The sequence below is a fragment of the Cebus imitator genome, unplaced genomic scaffold (genome assembly GCF_001604975.1).
Source record: "Cebus imitator isolate Cc_AM_T3 unplaced genomic scaffold, Cebus_imitator-1.0 Scaffold322, whole genome shotgun sequence".
Taxonomy (NCBI): Eukaryota; Metazoa; Chordata; class Mammalia; order Primates; family Cebidae; genus Cebus; species Cebus imitator.
The window spans coordinates 1,384,370-1,396,065 of NW_016107637.1; the positions used below are offsets into that span (position 1 = coordinate 1,384,370).

The 11,696-nt window shown below is 50.9% G+C and overlaps 1 protein-coding gene across 4 annotated transcripts in view; it reads right to left on the reverse strand.

Annotated features, from left to right (window-relative positions):
• The window catches only part of SSBP3 (single stranded DNA binding protein 3), a 181,453-nt gene that overhangs the window by 53,398 nt on the left and 116,359 nt on the right, over positions 1 to 11,696 (reverse strand). The window lies entirely within an intron of this gene.

Sequence of the window (11,696 nt, forward strand, 5' to 3'; positions counted from 1 at the left end):
CCACTTTCTACGTAAAGCCCTCCTAGCATCCCGGGGAAGCGTCACGTACCCACGGACAGGACACAGGTAGGGCTTGTAAACTCAGGCCTGGACTCAATTCCCAGGTGTGCCCCCCCCACTGAGCAAGCAACCAATTCCAAGCCTCCTTTTCCTCATCTCTAAAATTGGAGGGCCGGGTGTGGTGGCTCACACCTGAAATCCCAGCACTCAGGGAAGTCAAGGCAGGAGAACTGCTTGAGCCCGGGAGATTGAGACCAGCCTGGGCAACAAAGGGAGAAGACCCTGTCTCTACAAAAAATAAAAAATTAGCTGGGCGCAGTGGCAGGCTCCTGTAGTTCCAGTTACTCAGGAGGTTGAAGTGGGAGGATCACTTGAGCCCAAAGGGTTCAGCTCTATCTCAAATAACAATAAATAAAATAAATGAAATGGGGGAGTGATGTCTACCATTCAGGGAGGCTGCAACGACAGCCCGAGACGAAGCACCAAAGGTACTTCCTACAGTACAGAGCAGAGGCGCAGGACAGGGGAGCACGGCCAATGTGCAGTGGCTGCTCCTGGCATTATATGGCCCCAGGCCGTGTCTGCTCTTGGCAGACAGGTGATTTATAAATTGATGCACCCTCTCCAAGTGGCTGGCATGTCATATAGAGCAAAAGATCAATAAATATCCATGACTCAATGAATAAGAACAGACCAACTGGGAAACACTGCTGGAGTCGGGGACAGAGGGCAGAGTGCTTTCTTGGCCCTGCGGGGTCCTACGGTGTCTCATGGGGGCGGGAAGGCTCACCAAGCTGGGGGACCGTCATTCCTTTTCTCTTTAAATACTGCTATTCTGGCAGCATTTACCTGGTATATGTATGTGCCTGAACAAATGCCTCCCAGGGGTGAGCAGACATCGCTCTCCCAGCCTGGCCTCCTTCCAAAGGATCTGTGTGCGACCTGCTCAGGTGGTCGGTGTGTCATACAGGCAGGGGTGAGGCTGAGATGCCTGGGCCCCAGCCCTGAGGAAGCCACAGGTGTCTGAGAGTCCTATGTGGAACCGGGCCCTGCTCTTCTCCACTGATTCTAAACCTCCAGGGTCTCCTCCCACAGGAAGCCCACCTCCAACCTTGGTGCTCCCCAAACCCCACTATGACCGAAAAAGTGACACTTGGTCATCAATCATCTTCCAGGGTTCTGACTGATTCTCTGGAAGAGGAATGAGCCCCTTGGGGTCAGGAAACAGAGCGCCTCTTTTCCTCTTAGAAACACAGCCTCCATCACCACCTTCAAGAAGCCACTTCTCTTTCCTTTCATCAGCAGTAAAATAGGAACTAGAGGCCAGGCACAGTTGCTCACGCCTGTAATCCCAACACTTTGGGAGGCCAAGGCAGGTGGATCGCCTGAGGTCAGGAGTATGAGACCACCCTGGCCAACATGGTAAAACCCCATCTCTACTAAAAATACAAAAATTAGCTGAGCGTGGTGGTGGGCGCCTGTAATCCCAGTTACTCGGGAGGCTGAGGCAGAAGAATTCGCTTGAACTCAGGAGGTGAAGGTTGCAGTGAGCCGAGATCGTGCCACTGCAATCCAGCCTGGACGATAAAAGCAAAACTCTGTCTTGGAAAAAAAAAAAAAAAAAAAAAAAACCACAACCAGAACCTCTAACTTCCAACTTTGATGGAAGGAAATGGGGTAATGTGCGAATCCCACTAATACACCGTATGCATTGAAATGAACAAACAGACCTGGGAGCAAATGTACCTGGTTTTCAGCACTGTCACCTCTACTAGTAAGTGGGATGACTGTAGGCAAGCCACTTGGACTTTCTGAATTTGCTTCCTGTAAACAATGAGATAGCTGTGGTCCCACCTCCTCCCCAGGGTTGTGGGGGAGATTAAGTGACAGAATAGGCTGTGTTTTGTAAGCTGGGACAGCTCTGTGAATCTAGAAACAAAGAAGTACAGGGCATACTGTGGGTGCTGAGCAGACGCCAGGTAATGAGAATGGGCAAGCCGCATGTTACTTTTCAAAATGATTCTTGCCTACAGAAAAACAGCCCTCTCTGCAAGAGATATCCTGCCAACCATCCTGTAATGTGTTTACAAGTTGCAAGCATCTCCCAAAATTAGGATTATAGGTCTCCCCATTCCCCAGGACTGAGGTCACAGGCCCCTACCAGGCCCCTGCCTCACCGCTGCCCCAGCACTATCTGAGTTAGGGCCTCGTGGGGGAATCGCCAGCTTATCCATTAGCTGTGTTACTGCTGGCTGCATTACTGTTTCTCTGTGGTCAGTGGTTCTGCGAAAATGGCAACTTTTTGTGATTAACTGTCAAGAATTACTCCTCAGCAAGAGCAAAAAACTTTTTTTAAAAAAATGGGGTGAGGTAAACACTCACCTACATTTTCTTCAAGTTCTTTCAGAGACTGGTGTTATATTTAAGAATTTCATCCTTCTTATGTACCATTATTTAACCACTTTGTTTTGCTTTTTTAGAGATGGGGTCTCACTGTGTTCCCAGGCTAGTTTCATGTGATCCTCCGACCTCAGCTTCCCAAAGTGCTGGAATTACACACATGAGCTACCACACTCAGCCTATTAGCCAATGCAATAACAGGCATTACATCTCAGTGTCTGCTAATCTGGCAGTTAGCATCCCTTTGGTATCTGGTATTTTGACTTACCTCTTAGGTCATTATCTTTTGAAATGGTTTGCATTAACCACTTGCAGATCTAATTTTATGGCAAACCATTCATGTCTTCTGCTATTTGGGTATTTGACTTTTTATATATTGAGAATATAGAATAAGGGTAAGTTATAATTTAAAAATAATTTTTAAAAACCACTTAAAAATTATTGTTATTAGAGATCTGGTCCCCAGGCTGAAGTACAATGGCCTGATTATGGCTTACTGTGGCCCCAAACTCCTGGACTCAAAGGATCCTCCTGACTCAGCCTCTCAGGTTGCTGAGAATACATATGCACACCATCATACCCAGCTAATTGAAAAAAATTTGGGGGTGGGGGGTGGGGGGGGTCTCGCATGTTGCCCAGGCTGGTCTTGAACTCTTGGCCTCAAGCAATCCTGCCACCTCGGCCCCCCCAAAGTGCTGGCTTTACAGGTGTGAACCATCGTGTCTGGCCTAACAAACTTATTTAAATAAAAACGTAAACCTGCGAGTGATCCGCTGCCTTATTTGTGAGGCTCCTTCACTCTAAGATGTCATTTTCCTATGAGATCAGGAGTGAGTCAATGGTTCTAGGAACTGGAAGTAGTGGGTGGGCCACGGTTTTTTGATGCAATAGCCAGGGTGACCGTGGTTCTAGTAAATGCACATTTCAATTCTCTGAAATGTGGGGGTGGAAGATGGAGTTTTGCTGTTCTCCAGTGACAGAGAACAAAAACCAAGACCATGTTACCAGTGACTAAGGGGCAGGAAGCTGAGGAGACGCTTTTATCATTCAAAGTTTCTCCAGCAGCAAAATTAAGTTGTCCTGCAGTGCTTAAATATGTGCCCTGAATTTCGATAGTTATTGCTGTTCCCCTTTGATTATAAAGCAATCATGTGCTCATAACAAAAAAACTTTTAAAAAGGGCAGAAAAGTATGAAGAAGAAAACAAAAAGCAGCAACTGATAGTATATGGAAACAAAAGAGTTAAAAGTTAGGAAAAGCTCAGAAATAACTTGCTCACAAAATCTACACCAAGATACCCTCCCCGCCCTGACCCTCCTGCAGCTCAGTTTCAGCAGGGGCTGTTTCACCTGACTTTTGAGACCAGCACAACATGAGGCATACAGCAGGTGTTCAATAAATGATTACTATGTGTATTATTCAAAGACCTGCTCAAAGCTGACCGTCCGGAACCAGGCCTTTCCAGACTGCTAGGAATCGGCCTCTCCCTGTGGTTTCCAACTTGGAGCTAGAGCTCCATTAAGGCACTCAGAAAAGCGTCTCCTGAGTTTTCTCTAACATCACAAAACCAAAACCCCTGAAAACCCCTGACATTCACTGAGGCCTCCAGCGAGTGTGCCAGGGCTGCGGTGGGTGTACAGGCTAGAAGTCCCCCATGGAGGACAACAGAAAAGAACATTGGATTCAGAAGCTAGAGATCTCCTAGCTGGGAGCCCCTATAGACAGACCCCTTTCTCATTCTGGGAATCAATTTCCCCATGTATCCAATGATGGGGTTAGAGGAGATGACCGGTAAGGCTCTTTTTCCAAGCTGTTCTCCCCAGCTCAGTCCACACACTTAGGGGAGCCAGAACTGGAAACAGCAGCTCTTCCATGAAGAGGACGGCAATCCTCTTTCCAAGGGACCCGGGTTTTAACTCTTCTCTATTCATTATAGACTGTTTTGTGATCAAAGATTCAAAACTACCCAGAGACCTGTCATCTGAGCCCACAGATAACAGTGGCTAACATTTGGGTTCTAACCGCCTAGGTTATCCACTTTCTGGACTCAAGAAAGCCAACTCAAACCAGCCAGGCAGTTTGGTTAACTTGCATTTAAATTCTTTTCTAAACAGAAAACAGGCCTTGAACAGGGTGATGTGGCCCATTCCAGCCAGCTGCCTCCTCTAAACCTATAGTCAACTTCAAAAGCCCGATGGGCTTTCCCAGAGCACCTCCTGAAGTTCCATGTTCCCAGCCAGGGAGATTTGCGAGGAGGACCGATCCCATAGATCTCTCTCTAAGGAATAGGGATTCTTGATGATCCCAGGATGGGTACACAGCCATGGGGCTCCGGGACTGCCCCCTGCCTCGGCCCCATCCACGATTCAACAAGATAGACACATGCCACAGCAACCAGAGATCCCCCGCAATCCCACTGTGTAAGGATACCTGAAAACCTTACCACAAGTCCCACCCCAGAAGATGGACATTCCCCCCTCCACCCTCCAGGGCGGAGACACAGGGTTCAAAACATGGGCCTCAGAGAGGTGCTTCCAAGAGGAACTGCCTTGGAAGCCAGGCTAAGGAATAAAACTTTCTGCTCTGGACAATGGGGTGGCGGGAGGACTTCTGTCCCACCTCACCCTGTGCCAGGCATACTCGTGCTCACTCAACAAATCCCAACAGCACCAGAGTACCCCCAAACTCCAGGAGCAAGTGGACCTGACAAGTCCCCACACTCCCAGAGGCCGCTCATCCCACCCAGAGAGAGGAGTATCTCAGAGCAGGCAACAGCGTTCATGCTTTTCCTTTGAGAAGCAATGGTCCAGGGGCATTCCCTGCCAGATGCTATCTTCTGGCCTCATTTCAAGAACTCCACCTATCCTCACTCACAAACTAGCCTGCACCCCCCCCCCCCCACCGCCGCCTCATTTTGACTCTCTTTAAAATTAGTTCTAGGCACATGAAGCTCCTGGAAAACTGAATAAAAACAAATGCTCACAGGGAAATGTGGGACTCCTGCCAGGTTGGCCAACCCCTCCTGACTGATTTACAAGGCTGCAAAATGGTACTTTGTTCTGCAAATCTCCTCCCCTCCTCGCCCTGCCCTAATACTCAGGCCTTGGCGTGCAGCAGCTTGGGGCCACATGCGCAACCACATGTGCAGACTTCCTTGACTGAAACTCAACACAGGCTGCGTGGCCCAGGACCCAAAACACCAAGGGGTGCGAGGCATGTGCTGGGGGTGGAGCCGTGTGTTCTAAGCGGGAAATGGAGGTCACTTAAGGGAGCTTGGGACACTCCTGTGATGACTTCATGCAGAGGGCAAGTGAGACAGGAAGCCTCCAAGTGACGCCTGTCTAATGGCCTGGGGAGGGGGGGAGGGATGCCAGCGCTGGTTTCAGCAAGATGGTGGCTTCCAATTCTATGCAAACTGTGGGGTAATCCAGGTTCCCAAAGGGAATTTCAGCAGCATCAACAAACTAAAGATACAAATGCAGGAATGGAAGCAACCGAGGGAATGTCATCACCCAAATGGAAAGGCCAACATGGACAGAAATGGGGTTAAAAGAAGGGAAGGGGCCAGGAAGAGGATTCCTTGTTTCAGATGCAGACCACAGAACAGAATCAGTTTTGGAGAACAGGGGCTCTAATTGTGCGGCTTGGAGAAAACAGAGCTGTTGCTACGTGAAGAGGCAGAACCAGCTGACGTTAAAAATAGGTTTGGATGACATACACAAGTGACACAGGATCTCTGCCTTCAAACAGCCAGGGGGCCAGCGTGTGGGAGGAGGGATGGAAAAGCCTCCTCACACCAATGGGTGGCCCTGGGTCCAAGAGTAGATGCCCCAAGCTACAAAAAGGTTCTGGGCTGCCTCAGCAGAGGGTGGGCTGTGATAATTTGGCGTTGCTTCCAGTCTAGACATGGCAAAAAACATGTTAAGAGGGGATTGCCATAGGACCCACCACCACCTGGGGTTTCCTAGGGATTATTAAGACAGAAGAGCCCTGGACTGAGGGTCCCAGATCAGGGTTCCAGCTCTGGCTGCAAACCACCTACTGTGTGATCTGAGCAGGCCTTCTTGTCCCTAGCCCTGGGCTCCATTCAAGGCAGCTGAGGTCCTGCTGCTCCAGTGACACAGCGGGTGTCAAAGGAGCTCTTCAGCAAGCAACCTGAAAAGGGCCGCGTGTAGACAACAAAAGCCTCAACCTGTCATGGCCAGGCCATCACCATCATACCCAAATGAAGGTGGTCCTGATACCTGAGCTTCTTTTACTAAGTCCCAGCTCACGTCTGCCACCTGGGTACGGCGCTGGAATACAGGAAGGGCTGGAGAAGCAACTGCCTTTTCATTTTGAACCCATCAATCAGTGGGGGGTGCAGGGGTAAGTATTTATTCCCCAGCATCCCTGGGAAGATGTCATTTCTGTTTTCCCGGTAAGGAAACTGAGGCACAGAGAGGTGGACTGTCTCAAGGTCAAGTAGCTAAGTGGCTCTAATGTTAGTCCCTCTGTGCCTCCACTTTGCACCTTGGGTTCAAAAATACAAAACCATGGTCACGTCCCACCCACCCCTGTAGTTCCCAGGAAGAGTTCTGTGTGCTTTGACTCTTACGGAAAAATACTTCATTAAACACATAAGAGAAGCACAATTCCTTCCTGTGTTTGAGACTGTCTATATTTTATGCTTCCCAAGTAGGCTGACCTTCTAGCTCTGCGCTTTCTGACAAATACTTCAATGAGCTGGCATTCACCAAGGGTGTGTGTGTGTGTGTGTGTGTGTGTGCGTGCGTGCGTGCATGCACATGTGTGTCAAGGAATGCAAGATCCTACTGAAGAGTCTGTTGGATGTAATCGGCAAATTACCCTGGGAGGAGAAGAAGAAACAAGATGAGGGGTGGGGCGAGCTATACAAAGGTTACAAGTGCTTTTTACACATCGCATGTATCAGCAAACGCTTGCTTCTGGGGCTGGGGCCAGCCAGACTGTGCTGTGCTCACCAGAACAGATGACAGGGTGTGGGTCTGCCCTGCAGGCCAGGAGGATGCAAGGAGCTGTGGTGACAAAGAACTGAGGGACAGGGAAGGTGCTCTGGGCAGGCGCTGTGAGCAGGGATTAGGGGGATCAGGGAGGCTTTGTGGAAGACATGGCACTTGAGCCGGGGCCTTAAAGGACAGCAGGACTGGAGGACGCAGGAGGTGATACAGGGGTGAGAGATTATGCTGTCATTTTAACCGTCCCTGGGCACAGGGCCTCCTGACAGCCTCTCCTCAGAGCACAAATCCCTCCAGGACGCCCCCTACCCCCCGCTCCATCTCTAGGGTAGGGGGTGGGCATGGGGCTTGTTCACTTTCCCTTCCCCACAGGAGAGGAGCCAGCCACCCAGTGAGCAAGGGCTCACTGTCCCCAAGCAGTCCCTTCTGACCCGGCTCACGGTGTGGCTCATCCAGTCTCTCCCTCCATCCTCCCCACCGTCCGCAGTCACCACCAGACGCTCTGAGGAGTGAAGGGACTTGTCCAAGGGTACACAGCTGGAAATGGGCAGCCCCAGCTCTTGGTCACATCGCAGCTTCTCTGATCCAGGTTTCAGAACCAACACTTAAAGGCGGTCACGTGCAAACAGGTCAGAGCTCAGTCCTTCCATTCACCAGGGGCCGAGTACTTGGGCACCTCATTTTACCTTCTGTGCCCCCTCATCATTTGCTAAGGAAGGGAGCCCCCTACCCTCTGTGGGGGGCACAGGGAACTTAAACATGACTGTTAGCCAGGCTCAGCCAAGGTAAGCGTTCAGCAACCAGCAGCCACAGCTCCAGGCAAAGATTCCCCGACCACAGCAGGCTGGGGAGACAGAGGGGGCTGAAAGCTGTGCAACGACTAGATACTCCGCTGGACAGAAAAGCAACTCTTCTGAGAAGGGCCTCTGCTGAGTGGCCACCTTAGAAAAATACTATTTCTTTTTTTAAAAATGAAAGAAAGGTATCCCAGTCAGAACAATTTCCCAAAAAAAGAAGGACGTGAATTTCCTGGGCTGAGAAGTATGAGGCCACCACGCTGCCGGGCCCTGCCCATTCATCCCAGGAAGCACCCGGCTGCTTCTGGGGACTGGATCAAAGGTCCCCATTCGGTAAGAGGTGGAGCCCCATGTATTTAGTAATTAGTACCTGGTAAGAGAGTGGATTCCAGCCAGGGCACCCTCTTCCACAAGCAAACACCGCCCATCTGGGCCACACGGCACAGGGCGCAGGTCCCAGGCATGTGCATGCAAGACAAGGAAGATGAAAGGCTAGAGGTCCCCCGCTGGATGAACACTGTGGAGTGGATCAACAGCTCGGTATTTGTACAACGCCGATTTTCTTCTTAAAGAGAAATGAGCTTCAGGCCCTGGTTTACACCATTAGCAAAACACACACACACACATACACACACACACACACACACACACACACACACACACACACACACACACACACTTCCCACTGTCTTAAAGGAGCTACTTACAACCACAAACATGTCATAGTAGGCCGGTGACAGCTCCGTAACAAGAACACTGGCAGTGGCTTCTGCAAAGTGGAAAATTCCCTGGCGTGGACCCGTGCACACGCTTAGTTCCAATGACAACTTAATCCTGCCAGGACCGAGGTGTGCAGAGAACAGAAAACCACCCGCTTCTAGAAACTTTTTTTAAGTTTAAAATAAATCATTAAAGGCAGGGCCCTCAGAACATCTTTCAAGGATGGGAGCCCACACTCTCCTCGGCGAGCATCAAATTTAGTGGGGACCAAGTCACTTTCCCTCACCTCCTCCTCCGCTGTGACAGGACAAAGTGTACACAGTCTGACAAGTTCACCCGTGTCCCCCAGTGCTGGGGAAGGCATGCATCATTCAAACCCGGCACCACCTCTTCTGTGTAAAAGAACAGCCGGGAGTCCTTGAGCTCCTCAGGCCAGGAGGGAAGGCAGCGAGCAGCGGACCACCGTGGTCTGCACAGCCAACCCGGCGCACGGTGCCATGCAGGCTCAGTGCTGAGCAGATGCCATCTAAGCCTTTAAAGCATGCACTAATTGCACTAATTTAGCTAACAGTCTCTGTTTCGTCCCCCACCCCCGAGTCAACCAGCGTCCTTTGGTACTGCTGGAGAGATGCAAGCTGTTGGCTTTAGTGTTATTTTGTCAGCCATTAAACGATTCATCAGAGTCATTAATTGATTTATTACTGCTGCCTGCTCAGAGGGTTTAGCAAATAAAGAATGATGTAGGTCACAAAGCAAAGGAAATTGGACCCAACGACGCTACGAGGTGCTGGGCACTTAGAGTGTCTGCTGCTGTCCATCTGGGCAGCCCTCCACACCTAGCTGTCAAGCAAGGAACAGTATAGATGGTCCCCCTGCTTGAAATCTAGGTGCCAGCCTACATCCTGCTCAGGTGCTGGTGCTGCCAATGGGGAACCTTGTCTGGAGCCTCTAGAAGGCTACTCCCGGGCACCTGCCAGATACAGCTGAGGCGGACGGGAGAGAAGCCCACACTGACCCCATTACCCACCAGGTGGGCACTGAGTAGCAATGGCTGGGCCTGTAGCTAGTCCCTCCAGTGTTCCAGGAAGCCAGGGACAGGGCCCTCAGCCAAGACTCTACTCCCCTGGAGGTGACAACTCCAGCCAGGCCCTCCCTCTTTCTCCCCTGCACTGCCTAAGGGAATGGGAGGAATGTAACAGTTGATGCGCTCACAGGTGCCTCCTAATGCCTGGCCTTTCATGTACTTACCTCTAATCCTCTCAACAGTCCTACACGGTAGCAGGGTAGCCTGCGTGGTCTTCCCTGCATCACAGAGAAGAGCGCTGAAGCCCTGGGAGCTGATCAGCCAGAGGTTGCATGGCAGGCCAGGAAATGGCAGTCCTGGGATTCAAACCCGGGTCGACCTGATTTCAACATCCATGATTCTTCCCCTCTAACAAATCCTTCAGACTGACACAAGAGAGGCCCATAGCTTGGCCTTAAAGAAAACTCAGACAGAAACTAGCTAGGTGACCAAGAGCAAGCCAACATCTTTCCTTCTCAGAGCCCCAGGTACCTCATTTGCAAAATGGCAGGGTTCCGGTGGGTGAGCTCCGAAGCCACAGGAAAGGATGAGATTCCAGGGCACGTCCTTGTACGGCCCCAGCTGCCCTGGCCACTGTGAAGCCTCATATCAGTTCCCCTCAAGAACACTCCTGGGTTGTGAACGAGGCACTGCATGAGCCCCTTGAGGTCCCCTGCTACCCTTCAAACCCCAGCCTCTAGGGTGTAGGTCCAGGAAGGTTTGCTGCACTCATACCAGACAGCAGTGACCCTCATCTCACCCCAATCCCAGCTCTTAGGGCTCTGAACAAACCAGAGGGAGTGGCATCAAGGCAGGGCAATGCTAATGCCTCCAATAGGAGAACTCACCAGGCCATGGATTCCGCCCGCGCGCGCGCGCGCGCGCGTGCGTGCGTGCGTGTGTCTCTCTCTCTGTCTCTCTCTCTCTCTACATGCGTCTCTGTCTCTGGGGCAGGAAGGGTACTATCTCTGGTACCCGACATCCCTAGGAACCAAACACAGCCATTCTAGATGTCTCAAATTCTAGCATCACAGTTATCAGCCCCTCCAAGAGGCATTACATCTCCACCCTGGTGAGCAGCCTTCTAGAATAGAGCCTGGCATGCTTTCAGAGGAGGTTCTTGGAGGATGGTGACTGGATGATCTGCTCCAAAAGTAATACAGAGGGGACAAAGAGGTGGTTCAGGGACCCACCAAGAACCAGCCTGCAGCCTGCTTCTGACCAAGACATAACCCCACCCTGCAACCCCAGGCTTTGGCCTGCTAAGGTCTGGTGGGAGCCACACAGCTACAAGGCAAGGCAAGGCTGCCACTTCGAAGCTCACTACAAGTTATTTGTTGGGCATCTACCAGGTGCACACAGCAGGGCTTTCTTGTTTGAACCCACCAACAAGAGGGCCAGGGCACCCAAGAACACACACATCGCTTAGGATCCTGGTGAGAGATCTGCTAAGGGGGTGGGGCCAAGGAGGCTGGGAGGCAGGCGGGCTGGTCAGACACTTCTGAAGGGACATGGGAGTTCATCTACTGGGAATTCTGACCCAAACTCTGCTCTGAACAAACACGGTACTTCCCATAGAGTGGTCCACCTGCTACTCATACCACCCATCAATATGGTATTCAAAGCACAAAGGAAGGTCTTTATGAAACATATATTGGGGTCCCATTCAGAGAATAATAAGCTATTATTACTTACACATATTTAGGACTTACAAAGCACCAGCTTACAAAGGCCTTTCTT